The sequence below is a fragment of the Chroicocephalus ridibundus genome, chromosome 7 (assembly GCF_963924245.1).
Source record: "Chroicocephalus ridibundus chromosome 7, bChrRid1.1, whole genome shotgun sequence".
NCBI classification, from domain to species: Eukaryota; Metazoa; Chordata; class Aves; order Charadriiformes; family Laridae; genus Chroicocephalus; species Chroicocephalus ridibundus.
In genome coordinates, this window is record NC_086290.1 from 28,529,443 (window position 1) to 28,556,713 (window position 27,271).

At 38.3% G+C, this 27,271-nt stretch overlaps 1 protein-coding gene across 9 annotated transcripts in view; it reads right to left on the reverse strand.

Moving 5' to 3' along the window:
* Window positions 1-27,271, reverse strand: part of ZNF385B (zinc finger protein 385B) — a 172,415-nt gene that overhangs the window by 84,108 nt on the left and 61,036 nt on the right. The window contains exon 1 of one of the 9 annotated variants that reach the window (XM_063340959.1): window positions 6,522-6,657. The exons of the other annotated variants lie outside the window; for them this stretch is intronic. The gene's annotated coding sequence lies outside the window, so the exon portion shown is untranslated. Of the gene's footprint in view, window positions 1-6,521; window positions 6,658-27,271 lie in introns of those variants that run through there. 9 annotated transcript variants of the gene reach the window in all.

Here is a 27,271-nt window from a genome sequence, read left to right on the forward strand (position 1 = left end):
GTGGGAAGGTGCAGATGCAGGAAGCTTTTCCCTGGAGAAGTTTGGCAGAGAGAAGCTGCATTGCTGCTCGGAGCAACGGGCTCTGGGCAGAGCGTGGCAAAGCCACCATGCAATGTCCTTGCCACAGCTCAGATTAAGAAACCTTGCTGCCCTTCCAGTAAGTCCATCTTTCATCCTTTTGTTTCTTGCAGTATGAACAAAGTTCCAGGTGCAATTTAGTAGGAGTTTGTGTATTTTCTCAGAGGTCAGTATCGGGTACTTCGTTATTTATGTTCATGTTTCCTTAGGGAATTAATCTTTAGGGTATCAGGGTTTTTAAATTCTGATGAAAGGTCTTAAAATTCCCCCTGGATTTGTATTCATAATCAACAGTATTACGTAATTCCTAAGTACTCAATGACTCACAACTGAATATCAAATACTTACCTTGTAAAAACTTTTGTTATGCTTCTTAATATTTCTTACACTTTCCTTGCTCTAAGAGTCTAGGATTTCAGTCCCTGATGTTTGGATTTACAAGAATCAATTCCTCTCTTTCAAGTAGAAGTCTTTCCCTTGTTTAATTTTAAAAAGCAAAGACGGTGCTGAAATCCTCATTTTTGTTAGACTTGCATAACTACATCTCAAAGTACTTCTCAAACAGCTGTAACAGGAGGATTTCCCAAATCTTACAACTAGCCCTCCAAATAGGAGCAAAATAAATCCTTAGGTGTATGGACTCAGCATGTTAAATGTATCTGGATGAATCTTCCCTATTTAGACCAAGTAGTAGAAAGTTTTATTATTTGTTCTGTGGTTAGTTTTTCTGTAAAGAGCTCACCCTCCCAGTCCACAAAAGCTTCTAATTTCTTTTAACTCAAAGAGCTATTCAGATCCCAGCAATGTACCTTTGAAACATTGAGACTACTACTAGCTTTTGTTACTAGGATAGTAAGTTTTCACTATTAATTTAATTGGATTCCTGATGACGAAGAAAAAGGGCTATTTAGTTGTTTTTGTTTGCTTGTTTGTTTTACTATTATTAAGCTGTAATAGGATCCCATCCCTTTCATTATCTGATACTATTTCCCAATGACCGAACTTGAGCATGGATTCAAAAAGCAAAATGATACCGTTCTTAATGTCCCAAGACCAGACAGCTAAAACAGTAAACTGATACCACTTACAGCTGCTAGAAGTAAGCGTTTGGCTTAAAGACCTTTCATGTAATCTAACAAATATTTCAAAGCACCACACATGCGCAGAGTATGCCAGTAAAAGTAACTCCAAGGTTACTGCACACAAAGGAACAGCACCAACCAAATGGCAGAATACTGAACGTCACCTTTATGAACCTGGTGACCAGGACAGGAACCACAAACTAACTCCACTGCCGGGAAAGCACCATTCAAAATGTACCTGTGAGGATACTAGATATAGACAATTTTGAAATAAATCTTACGATGAGGTTATTAAGACCCTTAAATGCAGCCATAGAACAGCATTACTACTGGTATTACTAGGACTAATTTAGAAGGAAATTAGTTATCTGTACCCCTCACTGCACCACAAACGTTTGAGCCGTAAATGCTGTAAGCAAAGAATTTCCCTCAGTTTGATACAACGGGGCATAATTAGGAATGATGGGATGGAAGAAATTAATGGTATTTCTAAGGCTTAATATTGGGAAAACCAATACCCAAAACAACCTATCTAATAAAGCAAAAGGAGAGCGTCCCATAGGAAGGGTAGGAAAGACAAATAGCTTAGGATTTCAAAAGAAAGATCAGAAAACAATGACATTAGAGAGTGCAGCCTATTTTCACGTATTTCAATATCAGTTTCACTTGTGTTTCAACTGTATTTTTAATATTAAAACTTATAAAATGAATTTTAAATGTGATAATTACCATAATTTTAAAATTTAAAGAGCACAGAGTCACAGAGTAATCATGTAGTCTCTAACACTGCTGATCTTAAAGTATATCCTTTACTATTGAGTATACTCAGTGAAAAGCTGATTGATTTTTTTCTATAGCTGGAGTTCTGCTTATTCAGAAGTGACTCCCCATGGAGTCCTTCGCACTCAAGATGCAGAACCAAAAAGAATATGCCCCGCCTTCTAAGACTTAACTTTTCTTTCATTTAAATTGGACAAAGACCAGATTTTGCGGATCGCTGAGCCTATTTCTACTCTCACATATGCTCTTGTCCATTAGATTAATTCCACTAGCCTCAGAGTATTCACAGGGGTAAAAAATAAAGACTGAGCAAGCCAGCCACAAGACACTTTCAGCTGAAGCTTATGCCCCATGACAGACCGACCAACAACTGATAGGCAGTGGAGATGCTCATCAACCTTTTGTTTTCAAGCATGTCAGAAATACAATATGCCACTTCAGAGGCCAACTACTCATTCCACTGCAACGAGCGGCAAAACTTCCAACAAAACCAGAATTACAAGCTAACAACATTCACAGAGAGCCTTGTAAAACCTGGTCGCTCAGCTTTATAGCTTGGCACATACCATAAGCTATAAGAATGCTGGGAAAGCGAGATGGACACCCCGCTCCTTTACCTCCAAGCATTCCCTGTACCTTTTACTGGCTGATGTGCCATCAAAATCACATAAGCATAGAAATTACTTTTTCAGTTAAACCACAGGATTGAAGCTATCCTCATTCCTCAATCTTTTCAAAAGCTTTAAACACTTTGACTTACTTTCTTTTCTTGTCTATAGTGCCCTTAGTTTCCTACAGTTCTAAGCAACCCTCTTCCCACTATTAGTGATATCCCTACTTTGATCTTGACTGTATCCCCTGCAGGTTTTTTTTCCCCTAGAAATGCCACTGCTTCCTTAATTCTCTACCACAATGCTCTCTGTTCTGATGCCTCCTCCTCCCTTCAGTTTCAGACAGCACATTAAAAATAAAAAAGTTGCAAATACTTCGTTCATACAATTTACCTTCTCAGCTCCAGCCATTGACTCACACTTACCCATAACTTTAAGTTAAGTTTTAAAATTATCAACTTAATTTTAAGTTTTAAAATGTACATCTCCAAAAAGGCCTCTCTTCCCAGGCACCCTAAAAAATCCTCTATTTACAGAGAAGCACTTTACCTTTATCTGTAGTTCTAGAGATTTGGGACTACCTGAAAGGAAATAGGCTGGCTTTTGGATTAAACTAAATGAAGCTTCTTGGTTTTGCAAGAACATGGGAAGGGAGAGAGCAGGGATTCAAGAAGAGCTTTAGCTATGGACATTACCTTTCAGGACAGAATTAATGATTTCCTATGAGGTTTTTCTACTTACCAAAAATCTGAATAGATATGCAATACATGTAGAGATGTTCAAATTAAGATCTTTGAACTACTGTTATTTCTTTAGTATTTGCAGCCCTCCTTTTGCAAGTTTTAAAAGTTTGTAAGTGAATGTCCTATAGTTAGATTAATATTCATCCCTCAAAAGGGACAAAAAAAATCTGCTTTCCAGTCAGCCATGACCTTTCTATGATTTACTCATACACGCAGTACTTGGTTTCAGTGTCAGAAACGCAGGACCGAAGTACCCACCCACAAGGCAGGGCTGCTTTCTTGTTCTGCTGTGCTACTACCTGTCATTTCAGGAAGTTGGCAGTAGCTTCTCAAAGAACTTTTCAGAACTATTTTTAGACATATTATTGACATTTCTACCTAAGTTTCATCTGTGCCACCATGACACGCTCACCGACACTAATACATGGTATCTCAAGTCACTAAAGAGCAGTTATTAATATCAACAAATTTTACACAGGAGACAAAGGAAATGAATCAACCTAAGAATAGCCCTGGAAACTACTGCCAAACACAATCTCTGATCTACACAATGCTCTTAAATTCAATCTTAAAAAAGAGAGAACAAAATTTGGTTTTAGTAGCATCAAACCTGCAAAATATTTTTAAACTCTTTAAAGGTGGAATTCTGGGAAAAAACACTTTAGATGCTTTAGTTACTTTTCTGGGAATGAGCTGCCTTTTCAGAATCCTTCTAATTTAGTGTCTACCCTTAAGACATGAGCTACCAACAAAAAAAATAAATTAAAAAAAATCAAGGAATGTAGAACAACACTATATCTTTTCACATTTTTACTTTAAAATAATAATTGGATGCTACTTTTTAAATTTATTGCACTTTCTAAAGGAAATGCTGGCCTATGGCTGACTCATTAGCCTCTTGACATAACTATTTCATTCTGTCCTCTGAGTCTGGTTTCATGAAGGCCTCCTGATATATGTCAGCAAGAACTACTTTCATAAGAACGCTGTTAGGACTGTATCCCTAAGCAACCTTAAGTAATATAAAAGTATTTTAAGTGTCCAGAGTCTGCAATAGTTATAATTCTATGTTAACAATTATGTATTATACACAAGGGTATATTATATTTTGGGTTATTTACAACAATGAACAAAAAGAATTGTAAATTGAACACAACTACAGAAGTATATGGCAAGTTTAGGTTTTTTTGAGGGCAGTGTTTTGTTCCAGGGATTTACTTTTATTAGCCTTTTCTCAATCAATCAAAACAGGGTAGGCTGTTTTGAGGATAGGCTTAGGATAGACACCGTCCAAGTTGTTAAGCAATACGGTGGTTTTGTGTAATACGGTAGAAGGTATGATTGCATGCTTTCCTGAGAAAGAACAAGAAATACAGGCAGCAAGGAGCAAGATATGCTGAGATGAACTTGAGCATTCTTTTGTGTTGAGCAAATGTCTTGGCATTTAACAATGCACATATTGTTGTAGGATGACAAAGAGGAAGAGTTCAAAAAGAAATTTTCTTGCCTCCATTCTGAAAGCTCTCTCCTTCTTCAGATTCCCCATAAAATCTAGAAAGAACAAACTGATTCTTTAGTCATCAACTTCAGTTTAGGACAAAGCACAGCATCACCAAGGACATCCATTTTAATTACTGTCTAAATATCTGCTAAAAACAGAGGAAAAAAATAAAAATTACTTCAGAATATACTTTAGCTACATATGAAAGTCTTTTTTTTTATTTTAGTACCACACAAGCACACCCATACAAGCAGGATGCTAAATAAGAAAGCAATACTAAATGCAGCTCTGCATAGAAATGAAGATCCACGTCGGCCAACAGGTGGGTTTTGAAAACAACATACAGGAATGACCTTGTGAATGCTGGTGAGATGCTTCATCAGTTGTGAATAACTGCATTTATCGCTTTATATGAATCAATCATTACCTCCTCAAATAAATAAATCTGCTTTATCAGGGAACACTGGACGTTGGTTTGGATCTATGCCCGAAGGATGCATATAAAGGGGAGCACTTCCCTTTGAAACGTACCTGTCTGAGATTCATTTCTCTCTGGTAATTCCTGTTAATGAAATTACCTTATAAAACAGAGATTTCAATCACAAAGACTAGAAAATTAATCTTAACATTTTGGGGGAACTTCTCACATTTCTGTTGACTGTTGATATTTGCAAGAATCTCCTAAACCTGACCACCTAATCTTTGATTTACTGATGTACCTTCTGAAGTGTTAAAAATCATCAGTTCCTACCCTCACCTTTGCCCCAGAGAGATTTCAACAACCTACCAAAAACTGACCAATCCCAGAAAGGACCATGCTACTTTATGGCTCATGCCATACCCACAGCCTTCACACACTTGGTCCTCTACAACCACTGAAGCAGTGAAAATGACCACCAGGGTACAAGAGCAAAACATCCACTCTCAAAACTGAAATTTAGCAGAGTTGTCCCAATACTCCAGCCACCTCCTCTCCTTCCAAAGGACAGGTGTCCTGCAGGGGTAGGAGGACAGGCAGGCCTTTCCCTCAACCATTCTTTGCAGGTAGCGCACACGACTAGCAATTGTTCCTACCCACAGAATTTAGGGAACAACAACATTTTTCAGAGTTCTCACATGAAGGATGTTGGAAACAAGAGGAACCAAGACAGGTTTAGCTTCCTCTTCCTGGATTCAGTAACTTTTTGCTTGAATTGAAAATTGACTTTTATTTTCAGATAATATTATTAGCCTTGTAGATCAGACAACAAGAAGAATAATGAGTATACTGTTCCCTGTGCCTTCTTGTCCCTTTCTGGTTGCACTGAGGTCAGTTGTGTTCTTGCTTCCCTTTGCTTGTCTGCCTGCAGTGAGGCAGGGCTTCTCCCTAAAGGCACATGGGACAAGCAGAAATAAACAACACAGCAAAAATTTACAGTAAGATATAAGTAAATCATACATAAAGAAATTCCTTATCTATGCCAAAGCAAGCTGTATCAGGATCATATTTTTCCTCGGCTAATCTTCTTTGGAGTCTCGCAAAAACGCTAATGAAAGGCCTGATCAAAATCCCAGAAATGAAAGCAGGAGCGGACTGTTCCAAATATAACATACTTCTAAACAATCCCTTGTTTTAATTGCACAACTCCGGATCTCGGCCAACAAGGTTCCGCAGAATTCAAGCCAAACCCATCCCCAACCATACACGTCTAACGAAAAAGTAAGCTGTTGTTCAGATAGGTCCTACCTTCTTTTACCAGTTAAACCAAGTTTTGTAGGAGAGAGTACGGCTTGTCTCTGTGTCCATTACCCTATTGATTGTTGTGTAAATATTAGGCTTCCTGCTTCTGGAGAAGCTACTGCAAAGTTTCTTTCAGTTCTGTTTGCACATTTGAAACTTATGCGTGGTTTAGAACAAGGAAGTTTATGTAATGTTCCCAAGAAAGTGCAGTACATCATGGCTCATTTTAATTCAGGTATGAATACATGACACAGATGAATTCACAAAACACTCCTTTCATCTGAAATTTAAGTAGTAACCCTTTTTCCCCTGAAGATTTAAGCAGCTTAAAGTGACGAAATTATTATATTTTCCTGTTTCTTTAACGCAGTACTGGATAGAAACAGCTTAGGATGAATCTTTCCTGAATTTATTCAAATACGAATACAGCATCGATTATAAGGATATTTGAATAAGCCATTCCAAAAGATCTCAACGTTCTCTACAGCTATAGAATATAATGATTTTAAACTTTGCTCAAAGCATTTTAGTATAATACATAAAAGCATCTTTTTCCCAAAGGCCAAATTTTCAAGTAGGGAACAAACCCAAATATTTGTTTGCAAAACCAAGAAATCTGTACATGCATGTTAGATATTCAGCTATCTAAAGACAAACCTATGGTGCAAATTTTATTTGCACTCTGCCCATTACCAGTGCCCATCACTGAAATTCTTGCTTACCCGTGAGGCCGGTTTCACCTTTTCCTACAAAGAAAGCTTTTAAAATTACTTTTTATTAAGAAATATAATTGAGAAAGTGACAGTGGAGTACTTCTCAGTTTCTGGATTACCTTTCTTTACCCAGACACCTCCCATAAATTCATCCTCCTGTTCAAACACCCCCCTTCCAGGACTCTGACCCCCATTGCTGCCTCTTGTCCCTACGACTCAGAGCCCTGTGCCTGCTTCCCCAAAAGCAGAGTCAGTGGTAGTCACTGCCACCAGCAAGGGTTAGACGTTTTTCCTCATCTGGCAGCATTTGTGTTGCTCAGCTCTTGCCAAAATTCGTATCATCTTTGGTGCACCAGCTTCCAAGTTTTATTGGGTCTCCCCTCTCAATAGAATATCTCTCTCAGCTTAACAGAGCGGCATGTTCTGCATAAAGCAGTTTTGATGAACTAACATTGTGGTTTTTTGGTTGGGTGGGTTTTGGTTGGTTATTTTCTTTGCTTGGTTGAGGTTTTTTTGCTTCTTGGGTTGGGTTGTTTTCTTTTGGTTTTTTTTTTACACGTTCTGGGTAGACAGAATTTTCTCTACTGCCTTCATCACATTGCAACTGTCTCCAAAGGCTTGACACCAGTTTTGGGACTCTCGCTTCTCTTCCTCGGCTTGCAAGCCATTTTGCCAGGACAATGTCAGCTTGGGCTTGCCATCTGCTGGCCAAGAGCAGCAGACAGACGATGCCTGGGCAGCACAGACTGACCATTGCCTATGCCTTTTCTCCCAGGCATCAGGAATAGCCCAAGATTTTTGGGCTGTCTGCACTGTCCAGTAGCCGTTTGTGTGGACAACAGACAGCAGCCTGGTCCATTCCACGGGCTGTCAGATGAACCACAATGGGAAACCAAAGATAAATGTGAATTTAGACATTACCACGATAATGGTAGCATCCTGAAGGAGGCATGAAAGATGTGGACTGCTCTAAGTTCAGAACGAATTAATACATTTCTATATACAGCTCACATAAGTGAGCAATAGGAACAACCAAATCGCCAGACTTCTCTCAGACTTCTCTGTTAAAACCTTCTACAACATGTATTTCTTTGCAACACAGCAAATTATTATCATAACCATGTCTGAATACACAAAATGACACAAAGGTCTAGAAAAATCAGAGAGAATTTCCCTACCACAAAGAACTCATCACCCAAACTACGATCATCAAACAGAACATAAGCACAATGTCACAGACACATACACGGAGAGATGGAGAACAAGGGATACATGCTTATGAAATAGCTGTATTTGCAGTCCTGAAGCACCTACAAAAACATGCAACCTAATTTGCTGAAATCCGAACAATTTAACTAGACTAAGGTAAACACTGCACTAATCCTAAATTTGGCTAATAAAAACATCTCCGCAGGCCGTTTTCATGCCTTTAGAAAGCTAAACGCCAAAAATTATGGTCAATTGATACATATTGTTTTTAGTAAAAAAGAGAGAGACAGAAGTAGTTTTAAAAGCAATGGAATCCTATGAAACGGAATTTGTGACAGCCTGAGGATGATCATACTTGGAGCAGAGGGTATTTTATAACATTCAATTCACAGCAAATGAGCATTCTCTTAGTATTTAGTTCAATATCTGAAAAAACTACCAGTGACATTCCTCCAGACAAGGTTGCTTTGTATGAAAAAAACCCAACAACCAGCAACTAAAAAAATGTTTTCTACAAGCTAATTGTCTAACTATAAACAGGGCTTTAAGGACAGAAGGAGAGCATTTATATTTTCAACCTAACAAGGCATCCTACGAGGAACTTTCTGAATGTATCATGCACATTTTTAACACTGCAGCTAAGCAGTACAGTGTAATCTGCAACATATTAACATTTCATAGGCTCAATAATTTGAAGTTGCTCTTTAAAATACACATGAAGGCATTCCCTATTTCAAATGCTATTACTATTTATGGTTATTGAAACTATTAGATAATAAAATATCAGTCAACAGGATTCAGCAGCATAATGCTAAAAGGAAATTAAAGACATACAATAATCAAGCATTAAATTTTTAGTGAACCACCAGCATGCTCGCAAATAAGAAACAAATTTATTTTAATATTTAAGAAATACAGTCTTCCATTGGGCTTACTAACAAGAATTTTCATTTATAGCCTTCCTTCAGAAAATGTCACGATTACCATCTGAACAAGGAAAAAAAAAAAGTTAAAGTTCAAATGCCGATTTTGGCATTTGTATTTCTCTGACGTAGTTTACCTAAAGATAAAAGTATATATAAAAAAAAAAAATAGATCGCAGGCACCCACAGTGCTAATATTTCCTAATTCGACTCCTCAGTTCCTAAACTACAGCAAATGAGTACAGCTTTCACTAATGGATTGCTATTAAAAATAAATCAGCAAAACAGTGCATGTATTTCTCCTTCCATACAGCTGGAGCAAGCATACAGCGTTCTATTATGCAGCTAGTTGAAAGATAGATTTCAACCTCCACATGGAATTACTTACCCAGAAGCATGTTTTTCATCTACAGTTAGTTCAGCAGAATAGAAAGTTCTGCACAATAGATCTAGTAAACGGAACGTCCTTTTTGACTTGGTGCAAGCTTTGAGTAGGGTTTGAACTCCAGCTGCTGAGCAATATGCCTTGCCCCATAAAGCTGCTGGGACACTTTACTTCACTCTCATTGGTGAATGATACCTCTTCAGACTATGTAGAAGTATTGCAGAGACAGGCGGTAGCTGGTGCCACCTTAATTTAAGGTAACAAAACCTTAAAAAGAAAAGAAAGTCGCCACTTCACTAAAGTTTTAAAGTTATATATTTTAACATATCTGTCCTGCAGTTGGTTTTAAACTAGTTGCTTATCTTTGACCAAGGGAAAAACTCCTACAGAACTACTGTATTACTCTGAGTAATACAGTAATACAGCGTACCAAGGAAAATCTAAATGGTAGGCTAAATTCAAGCTTTGCAGAAGTGAATGCCCCATCTTTCCATAGTGCTTGATTCCATCACAGCTGAATTTGTCTCCTCCGATACAAAGGACCTCCTTTAAAGAAACACCAGCAGGGAGCTGGTTTGGTGTTTTTTGTTTTGCTCAGAAGTCACCTAGAAGACTAATTTGGACACGGAATAAAAATATTTAGAATGCTGCTGCTACCATGGCAAGTACCCACCACAGACTGTTTCTGCATAATTAAAATTAACGTCTGCTATGAAGAGAAAAAAATCCCACCTCTTTCTGTTATAAAAGCAAGAGACGCATCATCTGAAAGCTAGGGCTCACATCATAAATTTCTAACCAAAAGAGGTGCCCATGCCTTGCATCCCCTTGCTTTGGGATGTGCTGTGTCAGTACACCACAACCAGGGTCTGTGCAGAACTTCTGACTCTTCAACAGAATTTTACCAAGAGCGTCCCAGTAAGGATACCTGATAAAAAGAGGTTTATTTTAAAATAAATAAATAAATAAAAAATCCCAGAGCACTAGGGACAGACTTTTATCTGATGAAATTTGCAGTTGCAGTACTGTCAGAGAATTCCTCATGGAGAAAGTGAAGAATAGAAGAAACCTTGTATATAACCCTTCCACTTCAGTGCTTTGCCTGAAATGTATAGAGTTAAGATTTACTTGATTTCCTTGTTTGATTTTTAACAGAAGTGAAGGGAGGGGGGGAGGAGTAGAAGGGGACTTTGAAAAGCAAACCATTTGAAACAAAATTCCATATACCTAGAAATACTAGTCAAAATTTTTGCGAACAGATTAATTTTGTACCCAGTCCTTAATAAAACATATTGTTCTGGTGACGACACATTTCTCTCGGGTGTGACTACTGGTTACTCAAAACAGCACGTATGAAACTTTAGCTTAATCTTATTTTATTTTACAACCTCCTACTTCTCATTCTTTTTACTAAAAGGTGGACTACTTCGATAATTACCTGCTAACATGACTTGGCAGCAACTACATGATTTTGTTACATGTCCTGAAATATTTTGTATTCTTGTTAAAAGTGCCTTCTTTTTAAAAAAAAAATAAATAAATAAATAAAGAGAGGGGTGGACATTGCTAGCAGTAACGATCACAGAAAAACTGGAAAAAATGAATCTGCTTTGACATAAAAAAGCAAATAAAAGTGAAAACCAATTAAAAATAAACCTCTCTGATTTTTAAGCAAATCTTGTGATCTTGGAAGATGTGACTCATTCTCGTTGCACACTTGGGACTGGCAACACCAAACCTCTATGAAACTTTATGTGGGTTTTATATAGGCTCAGATGACTTGGCAAGATGACCAGTATTCCCAAGTAAATACTATGTTCTCTCATGCTGACAATAATGTTACTATTCATATTTTCTGTGATGTCTGAAGAGTTTATTTATTTTTTTTCAATGTCACTGTTAACTGCAGAAGGCTCTTGCATGTTAGGAAGAATTACTTTACTGAAAGAGTGGTCAGGCACTGGAACAGCCTGCCCAGGGAGGTGGTTGAGTCACCATCCCTAGAGGTATTTAAGAAATGTCTAGATTTGGCACTTCAGGGCATGCTCTAGTGGCAGAGATTGTAGGGGTTTTTTTTTTGTGTGTGTATGGTTGGACTCGATGATCTCAAAGGTCCTTTCCAACCATGAAGACTCTATGATTCTATTCTATGATTCCATAAGCACATAGTATGTTTATGCATTATGGCAAGACAAAATGGCAAGGACTGTATTCCCCCTGAACTGGAAGGCATGCTTCTAGCGCTCCCTCCTCTTGTTCAATGAATGCAATGTCTCTTTTTTGGCAATGTTTGATAGGTCCTTGCTAAAGCCATTACAATGCACTAGCATGCTCAGGTTTAACCATGTAGCTGGTTTGATGCATTCTAGCTCCCTTCCATTTGCCTCTCCCTCTCAACAGCATATAACAGCCCGTCTCACAGAAGACCACTCTCTGGTTGTAGAACAAGGTGTTAGGACTCATTAATCACAGTCTTAGTGTGATCACCAGGACACAAACAGTCACAGTTTTAACTACAGATCTCTCTCCTCCTCCCTTTAGAACAACTATTAACTCCCATCTACTCTACTAATGCCCACTGTCCCAAGATTTTGGAGATCCCTTGATTTTTCTTTTGTCCAAGAAGGCCCCTTCCTTCAGAAATCCAGAGATCCATAATCAGTGCTGTCACAGCACTGGTGGCCCCTCCACACTGCCAGCATGATGGCCTCTTTGGCTTTGATGGCATGCAATACGCTTGCACAAACGCAATAGGTACAAGCACACCAGAGATGATGTGGGTGAAAAGGAAAGCAGGAGGACAGCACTTTCTTTTGGGACACCAGTCTGAGGTGATCATGCAGCTATTGCATTACAGATGGTACTGAAGAGCTAAAGAAGCAACAACGGTAAGGACAGGTGCTGGAAGAGGAGAAGCAGTGGAATACAGAGGAGAAAGGTGAAAAAAAAAAAAAGGGCTTAAAACCAGTATAATATATAAGAGAAGAATGAAATGAAAAGGCAAAATGTTATTATAAGATAGCAGAAGGCAGAGGAGAGATGAAAAGAAAGCAGAAACATTAAGGAGAAATGAAAGTAAAACAGGCAAAGAACACTGGTAAATGAAATATGACACAAGCAATTGCATTATTTTCCAGCTAGCTATCAGATGCTGACCTTCCAGAAGACAAGGTGGTACAACATTCACTGCAAGTGTGGTACCTACTACCACAAATCTAATTAAAGGGAAGAGAGAGAGCATGACAGCACGCACACTAGGACCACAGAGCAGGAAGAAAGGAAAGGCCTCTTGAGCAGGTTATCTGAGGGCAAGTGCACTCAGGTCTCATTCACAAGCAGCTCCTGTAGTCAAAGAATGAAGAGCTGACATACAGCTCAACTAGTAAGATGCTCAGGTGGCATCTTTTTTTTAAAAAAACCAAACAAACAAACAAAAAAAAAAAACAAACCCCAAAAAACAAATCAAATGCTTTAAATTTTTCCCCCCTATATTTTCCGAGTATATCTCTCTCATATGTGGAGACTGGAGAAGAGGCATTTTGAGCATTTGTAATAAATTACTTTTTATCTCTGGCTAACAAGTTTTAATAACAAACAAAAGTCACCTAGAATCGATCAACATCTACACACAACATGGTGTTTAGACTTCTGTTCTTTCTACATGTATTCTCTGTCCCCCAATTGGTTTGACACAGACGTTTCTCCCTAGTAGACTGCAATATAACAGGCTTACATTTTGGCTGATGTTTAGAAACTTGGGGAATTCTACTGTCAGGTTGTGACTGAAGAAAAGTAGACAGTGTAAGTAGATGTGCTGTATTTTCAGGTTGAGCATGGAGCAAATCATCCTTCCAGAAGTCCAAAATTCAGCACTTTGGACTTCTGTAGCGATTAGTGTCAAACAGCAATAATAGCATCCTGTTGTTAAACCCATAAAAGGCTCCTCTGCCTGGCCATGCTTGGATCCTTTAGGTTTCGTCCTTTGTTTTTCATGCATGAACAACTCTTTAGGCTTCCTGTACCTGTTCTCAAGGCTATTTATTCAGTGCAGCACATAAAAGTCACATGCAGAAGTTTTTCACAAAAGGGCAGCTAGGAAAAATTAACTATGGCTACTACATCTGGTAATAACATAAAAGGTAAGAAAAGGACAAAATTCAGTAGTCAAATTTTGAACTTATTGTTATTGTAATACCCATCATGATTCTTAATCCTCAACTTTGTTCACCAAATATTTTCAAATACGAGCAGAAGAGTGCTACTATTAAGATCTCAGCTAAACTGAATATTATTAATATCTCAATGAATTTATAATGATGATACATACGTGGAATATCACCCTAATGAACTACAAGGACTCTTCAGATACATTGACTTAAACCAATGGCTGGTATGTGAAAGAAAGGACATTTGTTCAATATAAAACCGCCGCTATCCTACCTCTTGTAATAAAGGATTTGCACCAGTAATCCAAATTTGCTAAGCATAGAGAGTGCCAAATCACTTTGCTTTTAAAATGCAAGGCAGGAATCAAAGCCAAGGCAAGGTTACTTTGTCAGGAGAATGCTGAAGCCCTGTCAAACATGCAGGGGAATCTGCTGGCCACACTTAAGTGCTACGTTATCCAATGCATTTAATATTATCCCTAAGAATCATCTCAGTTTGAAGGAGGAAAACAGATGACAGAAGCAAGATAAAATAACTTGACCCTACCACACAGACACACAGGAACAGGCAGAAGACATCCCTGTCTCACTAGATGAATTTCACAGGACACAACGACTCCCAAGGCTTCTCAGAAATTTCTCAGAACAGAAAAGTACTGAATCAAAGGAGTTCAATTATTCTCCTCTGAGTCTTCTTCCCCCATCAGCTTAATTACAGTGAGTTGTGGTATGTGCAGACACAGACTCAAAGCAGAAGCCAGCAACTGTATTATCCCGAACTCTCAAACCATAACCCCCACCAAGACATATGCACATCCAGTCACATACAGCTCTTCCTTTTCCTGTCATACAGAGCACCGGATCCAGCCCACACTAGAAGTTTTGTTCTAGGAGGATTTAGAAAAGCAACATTTAAGTCCGCCTCTGTTTACGGATAAAACATACCTCTCATAGTAAACACATACTTGAAATGCATATGAAAGGGCTATTAAAAACTACTCAGGCTGTTTATCTTGTTACTTGCACTTACTTGAAGTAAATTCTGCTTATTGCTACTTATCTGTGTGCTACCTCACACAGACGCATCAAACAGACACGTATATTCACGTGTGCCTATACATGCCATTAAACTTAGCACTCTGTTGCATGCTAAATGAAATAATAAAACAGCATTCCTGTTCCAGTTTATGGCATTCAGAAAAAAGAAAATATATCATTACGTTCCAGCTCCTTAGATCTTAATTTTGCTCTGTGGTATAACACTCCATCATGAGGTGACCTACATTTTACCTGCAACAACTCCTGCTAGGACACAGGTGAGAGGACAAATATATTCCCCTATACGTTACCCTTTTATGGAGCACGGAAGTCTTTCCACACTTAGCGACTAGGTGTCATGCTGTTTAAGACACACATCTTTGTCATGGCAAGGGATGAGGCAGCCTTAAGGACTTAGTATCAATTTAATTCTCAGCCCTGAACAAGGGTCTTCATAGCCAAATTCTTAAATCTTTCTCCAGCCTCAAGGACAGCAACAAGACCAACAGGTACGTAGCCCTCAAGGCCCTAACAAATACTGATGAGAATATGAAAGGCATGCCACTCTGTTATAAATGCACCATAAAACCTATTTTTGTTCAAGTCATTAATCAACATTACCCCAACTCACTCGCTACTTTGACCCAAGAATTTGTCATTACGAGGTCTAGATGACAGCAAGTGTTTTAGGAGCCATCCCGGTAAGTAATTACTTCACTGCAGTTAGAAAAAGAGAACAACGAACTTATGGCAGTGGAGATCAGGATGTTTCCCATGCAGTGTATCAGACCCCCTTAACCCTTCCTCTTTATCAGGAACATGCGGATTCCAAAAGACACCTCACCTTTCAGTTCTCAAACTGTTTGCATTGCACTTCTGTATAACCTTCAGAAAAATTTAGAATTGAAAAAAATGGTATATTTGGAAATGATATATTTTGAAAACACTTGTGTGTGTATATATATCTATATCTATCTTTCTGCTTCCAAAATTCAAATACATACACATTCATCACAATGTTAATGATAAAGAATTCCTAAATGATGCAAACAATAGGGAATCACAGAGCTTAAGCAGCTGCAAGTTAGTCTAAAAAAATACTATAAAACATCCTTTGATGATTTTTAATTATATGTATTACAGTAATGCTAAGAGGTGTCAAATGACATCAAGCTACACAGTGCTGAGCTCTACATACACAAGAAAGAATTCCTGACCTAAGAAATTACAGTTCAAGCAAGCAACACCAAAAAGAGATACATGTGACAAGTACATCAAGTTTTATGTATAATGAATTAAAGCATGTCTGACTCTCCCAAAGTCAAAAAGAAAGTACGTGACATGCCCTACTTTATAATAAAAAATCTTCTCTACTAAGCATGCTCTATTCTGATCATTTTCTTTAATTCAGACATCTTTACTACAGCTGGAAAACAGTTATCCCATCGCAACAGATAAATCCCAGTGACATTACTCCTGAAATATAAGGTTTTTTAGGAAGCGATGACACACCATTAAAAAACCCAAACCAACCAACAAACAAAAAAACCAAACCACAAAGGCTTAACAGTCCAATGCCTTTCGCAAAGCACTTTGCCTCTGAGGAAGAAGCAGCATTCGTGCTCCAGAGATTCCCAAACTGTGGTGCAAAGAATTGCACAGTCAGGCTGGGGAAGCCTTTGTGCTTGAACAAAAGCACTTTCAGGGAGAAAGGGAAGAGGAAAAGGAGCAGGGGACAGGGATTCGGGTTGCTGAAAGAACTTTCTACATCTTAGGCAGGGGGGGCATGTAGGGGCATATGCTGATGCCAGTAAAAGCTGCTGCCTGGTTTCTATGGAAAGTATTTGACTTCACTATCATGAACACCTTGAAAGAAACTATCTTGAAAGCTACCCCTTTGGCACCAGAAATATGAAAACACAGTAAAGGCTGTGGCAGAGGAGCAATAAAAAGTTCCATGCAGATATTGTTATTTTTAAATCAGCATGCTTCTCTCTGTTGTTCAGGGATAATAGATATTAGCAAACCAATCATTAATTCATATGACATAAATGGAAGCAGAGTTGGTCACAGTCACAAAAATGTTAGATTTGTGATAAAAAATGGGAAAGACATTTGCACTGACACGAAAAAGTAAGTTTAAGACAGCCTTCTGAGCCATTATTTAGTTTGAACATACATTCAAATCCTTCCAATGACTCTAAGAGCCTTAGAAATTGTTAAAAAAAGAACCAAACGAAACAACCATGCACACTGCTTGCAAGGACTAATTTCCCAAAACGTCTGAACATAGGCAGGAAGTACCGAGACAGTTTTACTGAGAGAATGAAGCCATAAGAAACAAACGACACATCCAGATATATTATAATATGGCTCAAACCGCATTAATCCCCCGTTTCAAGGATCATCTCAAAAAATTATTGATTCTTCCCTCTCCCTAGAGCGTTTCAAAACAAAATTTTAAACTAAAAGCAGCAGCATAGCAAAAACAAAAAAAAAACATGTGATGAACTGATTTGTTTCATTTACATTTTTAAGGAGATAATGACACATTAATCAATTTAAAGTTATTTTTGGCAGGACAGGTCTTTTTTGTAAGTAATACTCAGAGTTGATGACAGCATTGAGCTACTGACTTGTTCAAATTTGTGCTAGTAATGGCCCCAAATTACCTTCCGATGTTTGAGTGCTGGATTATTAAAAGAGTAACATCCTGATGCAAGGAGAAACAGAAAAAGAAAGGAAACCATGTCAAGAAACACCATCCCTGACTCCTGGCTCACTCATTCGAGGATCTTATTGGCAGCCTTATCTGTGATATTAATATCTCTTTCTGTTCAGATTTTAACTCCCCTTCCCCCGCCCCCAAATGGACATTCTCATTTAATGGCAGGGCACAACAGGATGAAAATGCTTCTAATAAAATGCAGGGCTGGAAGGCTGTACAGTGTAGTCCTAACTCGGGTGTTTCAACAGGACTCGAGTATGACATGGTGGAACTCTCTTAGCATTTGTGTTAATCCAGAGTTGTAAAACAGATGCTAGTGAAAGTCTGCTGCCTTCAGGGGCTTAGTTACTTAACTGGCACAATCTGAGAAACAGAATTTCTACCCGTACTCTGTAAATGTGAAATGAGACGTCTGTTCTTCGGTGGACTGTGTATTGGCTCCAGTCTTCTCCCACACAGCCTCTGCAAGTTGGAGAGGAATTGCACATTCCCCAGACTCCCTTCGCGTCAATGCCTCCTCTCTCGTTTGCCACTTTCTCTCAGTTTTCCTTTTCTTGGTCTTTCCATCTATCCTTTCTCTACTTAATTCACACTCCACCATGCACAACTATGATAATACTGGCCTCTCCTCCTTTGTTTTTTCTTCTTGCACACCAAATCCTTTTCCTCTTTGGTCCTGCTTGAGTTAGCAGCTGTTTGGTTTTTTTTTTTTCCTGGGTTTGCATAATACCTCAATTCTGGAGCCTCTGTTCCAATAGTTCTGTATTTCTGCAACACATCAGATCAATGGCACCCACTTCAGAGCCAGCTGGAAAGAAAGCACACTCTTGCATCAGCACAGCTACGTTGCAGATGATGGGAAGGGAGAAAGATGTAGGGAAAGGAGCCACCCAGCACATGAGAATCCATGTCAGGATTACTTTTGACATGGAAGATGTGTGTGAGAAGATGACCAAGGACTCTACACTGCATGGAGAGATCATTTCAGGGGTCAGGAAGCTGAATTCTAGTGTAGTAGGACACAGACTGTTGTAACAAATTTCCTCTGAAGCAGATGGATGTGTGTTACTCTACAAAGAGACCAGTCTCTCAGAGCATGGCGACAGATAGTAGCTCGTTTTTATTTCAGCCTTAGGTGTGAAAGCCAATTAAACTGCTTAACTGACACAAGACATAGAGTTAATTTTTCTTGGCAGCCAGCCTTCTCTTTCTACGAAGTTACTGAATTGTGTGCATGGGCTTTGCAGAGATGGCATCTGCAGAGACACATCACAACTAGAAGCAGATTTACACCTGTTAAAATCCATCCCAAAAGGTTTGCAGGTTCACAGATGCACACAGTTGTTTGAATGTTTCTGGGACTCTGTAAGTATTTATATCTACTATGAATACAAGCATATGCTCCCAAAGCTGTGTAGGAACAAGTGCAAGATATACAGAGGGTGGCTGAAAATTTCCAGGCTTTGGATGGAAGAAAAACACCCCCCACCTCCCCGACGCCAGGAACAGGGCAGCAGCAGTGGCTCCATTGTCAGACCTCCACCTATACCGTTTTGATGGGAAAACTCCATCAGTTTGCTCTGCAGCTTCCAAAGCTAACACTTCTAAAAGCGTCACATGAATTGCGTAGGGTATGTTGCTACAGCTCAAAAATCACAGTGACACCTCAGAGCGATTACTTCATCTTGAAATATTATCTCTGATTCACCTTATATTCAATAAGCTTTCCTCAGAGAAGGTTATTTGCGATGTATACATAACATCCTCTCTTTCCAATCCAGATAAAATACTGATCTTGCAATTTTAACCTCTAAGCTTCTTATTTGATACCTTAGCTGCCTTTTGTCACGTGCATTCAGGTAGGTATTTCCTCCAGGGCATCTGAGACCTACCAGTTTTATCCCTTTGGGACAACTTGCTCACATAGGACATCCTTTCTTTAACAGGGTACTCAGTCAGCTAATCCAAGTTCTCCGGAGACATTTAAAGCACTGATAGCATTAAGGAAGGTCATTCCAGACACATGTTACGAATTTTGAAACAATAATTTAATTAATCATAGATCGAAGTAATTTGGATTTGCTCAATCAGAATGGCATGTATTTTCACTGATTTTCTTGAAACAAATCTGTGTGTTCTTCAACAGATTCACAGCACTACAGTCTGCCACCTTTTTGGCAAAGTACCAACGCACCGCAATGCACGACAGGATGCTGATCTATGTCCATGAAAACATAACGGAGTTTTTACTTGTCATACGGAAAACAGATAAGCATCAAAACATTTTTTTTTTAAATACAACAGACATGAGTACGCATTTTTTCCAATAAAAATCTCATTCAAATTAGGTTATTTCAATAGCATTATTATCTAAATAAAAACGTCAAAAGTGTAAAGCCATTTGACTAATCTTTTCCTCATCTGGTGATCACTCCTGAGGGCTATTTCACTATTATCTGCCACACTACCCGGTTTCCAAAAGCACTGAGCCTCTGAAACTACGCAGAAGCCAAAAGAAACTGTGTCCTTGGATAACTGGGCCAGCGGTCTTTCTGGGACACTCAGTCCTTCATCTTCACCTCAGTTTAAGTCTGAGGTACCCTTGAAAAGAAATCACAACCCAAGCTCTCTTTTAAATGAATGATACTGAACCACAACTGCAATTACACCTGCTTATACAGTACTAATTTAAGCTGCCATGACAGGCTGGTTTCATAATAAAAACATGGGCACGACTGATTCACGTGGCTGAGGTTTACTTCTGTCCTACGTGTAAATGACACCAGACAGATTTTGTCGGGCAAGCCAGTTCGCTAGGGAAGCTTTATGCATTGCCACACAATGAAACACAAATAATAAACATTCAGGAACAGATGAACTAAAACCAGCTGAATGCGATGGACTCCACAGTATAGCCAGTACCTCCTTTAGCCACAGAGCACTTAGGCATCTAACAGAACTTAAACACAGTGTAATGGAAATTAGAGACAATTTACATTGTCTTATAAACACGTAAACGTTTCTTAGACTCTTTGTTTGAAAAAGTACTCTGGATAAATCAAAACTTCAGATGACATCTTGTCATCAGCTCGCTCTCTTTCTGAACGTACCAAGTTACTCCTAAATCCCTCACTTTTCCCAGTTATGTCTGGCTTCTTGGGCTCTGGAAAAGTGATGGAGATCACTCAAGATTTTCCAGTTTGATAAAATCAAAATAGTTTTGTGCTTAAATAGAAAGGTTAAAGTTTAGAGAAGCAAGTTTTAATTGACTTGAGCAGAGGAGCACTTTCTGTGAATGAGTCAGTTTTTGAAGTCTGCTCCTTTTGACAGCTGTAGAACTGTACCAAGCCCCTGGAAGAGGTAAGTTACATCATAATGATTATCAATATATTTAAAATAACAATAAGCCAACTTCCACGTCTCCTCTAGCAACAAATTATATGATAAATCAATTATACAAATATAAAATATTAAATTATATAAATTACATCATTCCTTTCCTTCCTTTTTAAAATTTATTTCAGTATGTACAAATTCCCATATTGTTCTTATGAACCGCTCCAGAAATCCTCTAGCCAGCATCAAGCATTTGATAGGATCACATTGGGGAAAAAACGCTTTTAGACCCACTCCCAGTCCTCCAAATGCAAATCAGTTACTGCACCGAGATGAAGATGCTACAGAAAATGAGACTTCAGGACCTGTTAAAACCCTAGTGGGCAGCAGGTGGAGCCAGCATCTACCTACAAACATAACAGAGTGACATCAAAGCCCTTTGTACACTTGTCTTTACATTTTTCTTCAGTTCAGGCTAGCGAAGAAGTTAAGGATGCTTTAATGTATGAATTTGGGATAGAAAAGTCACTTGCTTCTTGTTTCCTCAAACCTTTTGACTGGTGAGTGACTACCTGTAACCCAGCCCCGCTATTCTGTGATTTGCACTCCTTTATGATAACTCCAGGTCACTACTTGGGTGGGTTTCTACTTACCTGGGATGTTCTCCTGAGGTGCTAGGCAGACATGATGAGCATCTAGTAATACGGCTGCACAGAACAGCCTGCAAGGCTCGGTCACACCATCTCATTTTAAAGGCAGATGAATGATGGTGGACTGTATTTTTAATGTCATTTTCACTTCCTCCTGCAATATACAGAAATATCCGTATTGTCTGAGAATGGATTAACTGGGTAGTTTGGGCTTGCTGTCTGCATTATAGTATTGCCAGTTAAAATAACTACCTTAAAAAGTGCCTTCACTTAGTGAAGGGGCAGCGTGACAAAGCAGCTCACCCACTCCCAACCTATTTGCAATTATTGAAGCAGCAGGGTATTATTTTACTATTTCTGTATCTTACATATATTTCTAGGTCTCCATGCCCATTGCTTTACTGAGCATGTCAGGTATCTTCTTTCATTTCACCCATTTCAAAGGAAAATTTAATGGGTACACAGTAGTTAAGCAGACTTAGTAGAAGATGAGCAGAAATGGCTGATCTTAGGCAACTTGGCCTTAGATCTCCTCTTCTCAATTTCACATTCTTTAGATAAAAATAACATCTTTCTTGAGACTTTTCTTCAAAGAATTCACTCCTTAAAGAGAAACTTGAGAAAGTGTAAAACTAACTTTGGTTTCTTATTTTAAATATTGAACTTCTGCAGAAAACAAAAACCACCACACATACAGGTAAAGGAGTGTTTAATTTGGCATCTCAAATCATTAAAAATATGTTGTATATGACAAAATAGCTGCTTTAGAAAGAAGTATAGGTTTCAAGATTTTTATATACAAAGCAAAAAGAAATGTATAAAAAAATGACTCACAGAAAGGAAAAGCCTGTGTCCTCAAATCCTACAAGGCAAGTATTTTAGGTCCTTCAAAACCAGTGGGAAGAATACAGATCAATATCAGTCTTGTCCTAGAGCATATTCTGTCTTCATTGGGCTAACTTGCAGAGAGCAGCCAGTCTCAAAAGCATCACAAGAGCCCAGGTACCTCCTGAACCTAGAAAAGGACCCCTTACAGAAAATGTTTGCCCCTTTGGAAACGGATTGGACCTGCAGCCAAGCAACTGTCTCCCATCAGTGTAAATAAACACAAAAGAATAACAGCAACAGAAATGTGAGATATGAATATTTCCACATTAAGAAACCAGCAAAACAATAATTTAGTATTTTATTCTTGGACAGAATAGAGTCACACAAGCACTCTTCTCTCTACCCCTCCCAAAAAGTTCACGTTCATTTGTGTCAGTCAGCATTACTGGCCCCTGACAAGAGAAAAACTGACTAACGAGACAAGTGTTGCTTCTGCCCCAGAGCCAGATTTGGATCTAGACTGAAACCTGAGATGCAAAGAAGAGCCAGAGCAGCTTTGTCTCAATCCTTCATATAACCTTTTCTTTTCATGTGGGAAAGCTGACCAGGAACACAGTTACGTAAAGACTAGCACCGAAATACATCTTCTTGCAACCTCACATCTACTTTTTGAGGAAGACCGATATCTTAGTTTTTGCTTACAGAGAAATAGACACCTTCTATAAATAAGAACCCACATATAAAGAACAGAATAAAATAGAAACCATGTCTGACATTACTGGCTGTGAACCAAAAAACAGAGAGATTGCAGAACAGCATAACGAGCTCTGGTCATTTCAACCACTTTCGAAATATCAGTATAAAACAAAAATACGTTTAATCTTAATTAATTAAGATTAATTTTTAATCCTGGATCCACAAGGGGTTTATAAGCAGAGAAAGAGATGTGATCATCCCACCCTACTCAGTGGTCCTCAGGCGGCACCTGGAGCACTGTGAATAGTTCCAGTCTCCACAAATTAAGAAAGATGTGGACAGGCTGGAGAGGTCCAATAAAGGGCCTTGAAGGGCTGGAGAACATGCCCTGTGAGGAAAGACTGAAGGAGTTGGGTCTCATCTCCCTGGAAAAGAGAAGGCTTCATCACAGTATTTTAATACTTAAAGGGCAGCTACAAAGAGGATGGAGGTTCTCTCATCACAAGGAATCACGTGGAGAAGACAAGGGGCGATGAGTACAAGTTACAGTGGGAGAGGTTTCACCTTGACAGAAGAAAAAAAAAAAAATTTACAGTGAGATCAATCATTCACTGGAACAACCTCCCCAGGGACTTGCAGGAGTCCACACTGCTGGAGGTTTTCAAGATGCGATCGGAAGGGGTGCTAGATAATCTCATCCAGGCTCCCCTTCTCAGGAAAGGTTGGACCAGATGGTCTTCCGAGGTCCCTTACCAACTGGGCTGTTCTCCAATAATATGATTAACCAGTTTTGCAAGAATATGTTGTGATAAAGTTTATAAGTATACATATATATGATGGTGATTCCAAAAGACTTATCAAAAAAAAGTTGATGTAGTGAAAAAAAAGTGTCACGAGAATGTTAAATATAACACAATATTATCAAAGTGCTTACTTCTTGTTCACCCTTTTTCAAAACAGCTATTGAAATTGTAATAATTCCCACAAATCTGCTTGTACAGTGTTTCTTGCTTAAGCAAGTTCCAAGTCACAGCCAAGCGCAGCCCACTGAAGATGAACAGTTTTTTCTAGTAATAGATAGGAGATCTAAACATACAATTCCAGACCATAAAAATAACATCAAGAAATCTCATTAAGTTAACCTACAAGGGAAAGTAGCCATCTATATTCCTTACAGCGACCTGCCAAAATCCCTGTAGACTCAGTGAAATGATTAAGAGTCCATTCTCTGTACTGTCTTCTGAGACAGAAAAACTATTGTTCTTATGACTAAACGATCACAACTCAAAATACTGTGACAAAATTTTCAAGATATAAAAACTCCAAGAATGATCCTTTTAGGCTTTCTGAAGACCTCTAGTGCTCCATATTCTCTGAAGCTCCAGTGTGAAAGTGACACAGGAAATCCACTTTCATATTCAGATAAAAAATATTACACATAATATCAGTGTTCGGAAAGGTGAACATGAAATGGCAATTTCACATCTTCAGCTTCAGTTGCTGAAACACGAGGGGAAACACAGAACCCAGCCTCCCGCTACAGTTTGTCAGGTTTTATTTTCTCTCTTATTATTGTAACAGTGACACGAAAGTGCATGTTGATTATAACTAGGTGCGACAGCACCTAACATTTCATGCTCTGTGCTCCTCTTCCTCAGAGAAGGCATTTTTTGTAGCAGATAAGAATACCCAGTTACTAGTGACCTGGAAATGGGCTCATTACCATTTCGCATAAGACTAGTGTCTTATCATGAAATTTATTCATTAGTTTTACAAACAGAAAGGTCAAATCCCAAATCCTTTACTCATCTTGTACCTCCCATTTGTACGCTGTCTATCCAGAAAAGATTTAATTTGCCAGAATAAAGCTATTATCAATTTTCAGTATAAATACATTACTCTGCCACAAGTTCTTTCCCCTTCCCCACCTTACTCGTGAACTTTTTTATTGCAATATTAGTTACTGTTTTTACTTAAATCATTTCCTCTCTGTTACATGTTAAGATACAGCAACATCGTAACAAGACAGACAATAATAAAAAGGCAGCTGATTCTCCACGACCTCTACAACTAGTTTTAACTCTTTTCTATGAAGGTGAAAGCAAGCACTTGCACTTAAATGGAAAAAAAAAAAAAAAAAAAGGCAGCATAAAAATAAGGTGTGCTAAGTGATACTAGTTCAGGAAATGAGAGACTAGCCCATTAATGCAAAAATCTCCCTTAAAATCTAGACAAAGGCTGCTGCTCAGACATCTTCAAGAAATGAACCAAGCAAAGGTTGATAAGACTCTTTGAAACATCTCTACTACAATAATATGCAACAGGTCGAGTGTTTACTTGTCAATATTATTAAAATGGAGTTTTAACACTGCTCATAATACATAGAAGTTTCATATAGAAGCCTCTACATCCTATTATTAAGCTCACTTGAACTAAAACGAAAATAATTGCAAAAATACCAACTTTTTTTCCCCCTTACACCTTCTATAAGTTTTTGGGTATTTTTATTCTTGTTCCTTGCCTGTTAACCACCTTGCTGAAGAGGATACTAATGTGTAAGTTCCCAAGAGCCAACATACTTACATAATTTAAATCCATAACAAATAAAGCATAATGCTCAAACCTAATTTTATTTTTTTTATATATATATATATAAGTATATATTATTATGTTGTTTCTTTTTTTTTCCCTCAAATTTTTAGTAAAAACAAAACACTTTTTGCTTTAACATAATTTCCCCTCATCTCCATTGACTTGAGAAGATTTCCATCAGGGAAGGAAAAAAAAAGGTAATTAAATATGGTAGTTACAGCTCTGGTCCTTTTTTGTCAGCTACAAGTTTGGGAATCAGAGCTGCTTTTCCCTAACAAAGTAGCTGCTGAATTAAAATCCTGCTCATCTAACATCAAATCTTTCAAGGCGGTAAGGGTAAAACATTTAAGAAAGTTTTCCCGTAACAGCCACTGGCAAAAATCTTAATTATGCTGAAACTCTGAGATCTATTTTGTCTTATTTTTTCTTATCGTGAATCTCCATTCTGAAACAGATACAGTTGTTTGGAAAATTGCAATTACATTATCCTTTGGTGCCTCTTGATCTTATGCAAAATGTTCTGATACTTAACATTCACGAGACAGAAACAACTTCTTCATCTATAAAACGCCCAGCATCCAAGTTTTAACACAATGTTATGTTCAGAGGTGAAGTTCACTATGCCATGTGAAATGCTGAATACTCACTTTTACGTCTGGACTTACAGAAGCTGTGACAATTATAAAATCAATTAAAGATCTGTCACAAAAGATCATTCCCTCACATGATTCTGCAGCCCTACTTTCCCAAAAGCAGACCAGCTTCCTTGCTAGATAAATGTATCCCCAGATATACACAAAAGTATTCTGCCTTAGGAGCCACGCCATGAATGCCAGAGTGAGAAACAGCCTGGCTTTTCGATCAGTAAAACCCCACTCCTTTTTTCTGCCTCCTCCTCAAAATACAGCTTCATCAAGAATTTCTATTAGGTAAGACTAAGTACGCCTATTGTAGCTCCAGATGACTTCCAGATTATTAAGAGAAATATGTAATTCAGCACATATGAACTACATTTCAGTCTTGTCTAGATTATACAAATACAATGTTTTCATTGATCCTACGCCTATGCAAATTAAAATACATATTAAAGACTGAGAATGAACAAAATCTTATGAGTGTGTTTTTCAGCTCTATGTCACTTTCCTTTCTCCTTGACTGGAGAGAAACAGGACCGTTCTGCAAACTCTTGAGTGGAGTTTAGAAACCATTAACTCAAACCACAAGGTCATCAAGATAAGAATAAAATCAATAGGATTGTCCTTCTGGGCTCTTTTCAGATAGGGCTAATAAGTCTCTACAGCACATTCTTCTCCACACTGGTTCCTTTTTATTCAAATATTTACCCTGGTTGCAATTTAACTTAGGGTTTGCTTTGTAAGGTGTCAGTGTTCTGGTTTTGAGACTATAGCACCATTTCTTGCATCTGGTGGGACCGCACTGCTGCAAGGCATCCCTGAGTATACACAACATCCCAAGCAAGCCTAGGTAATGC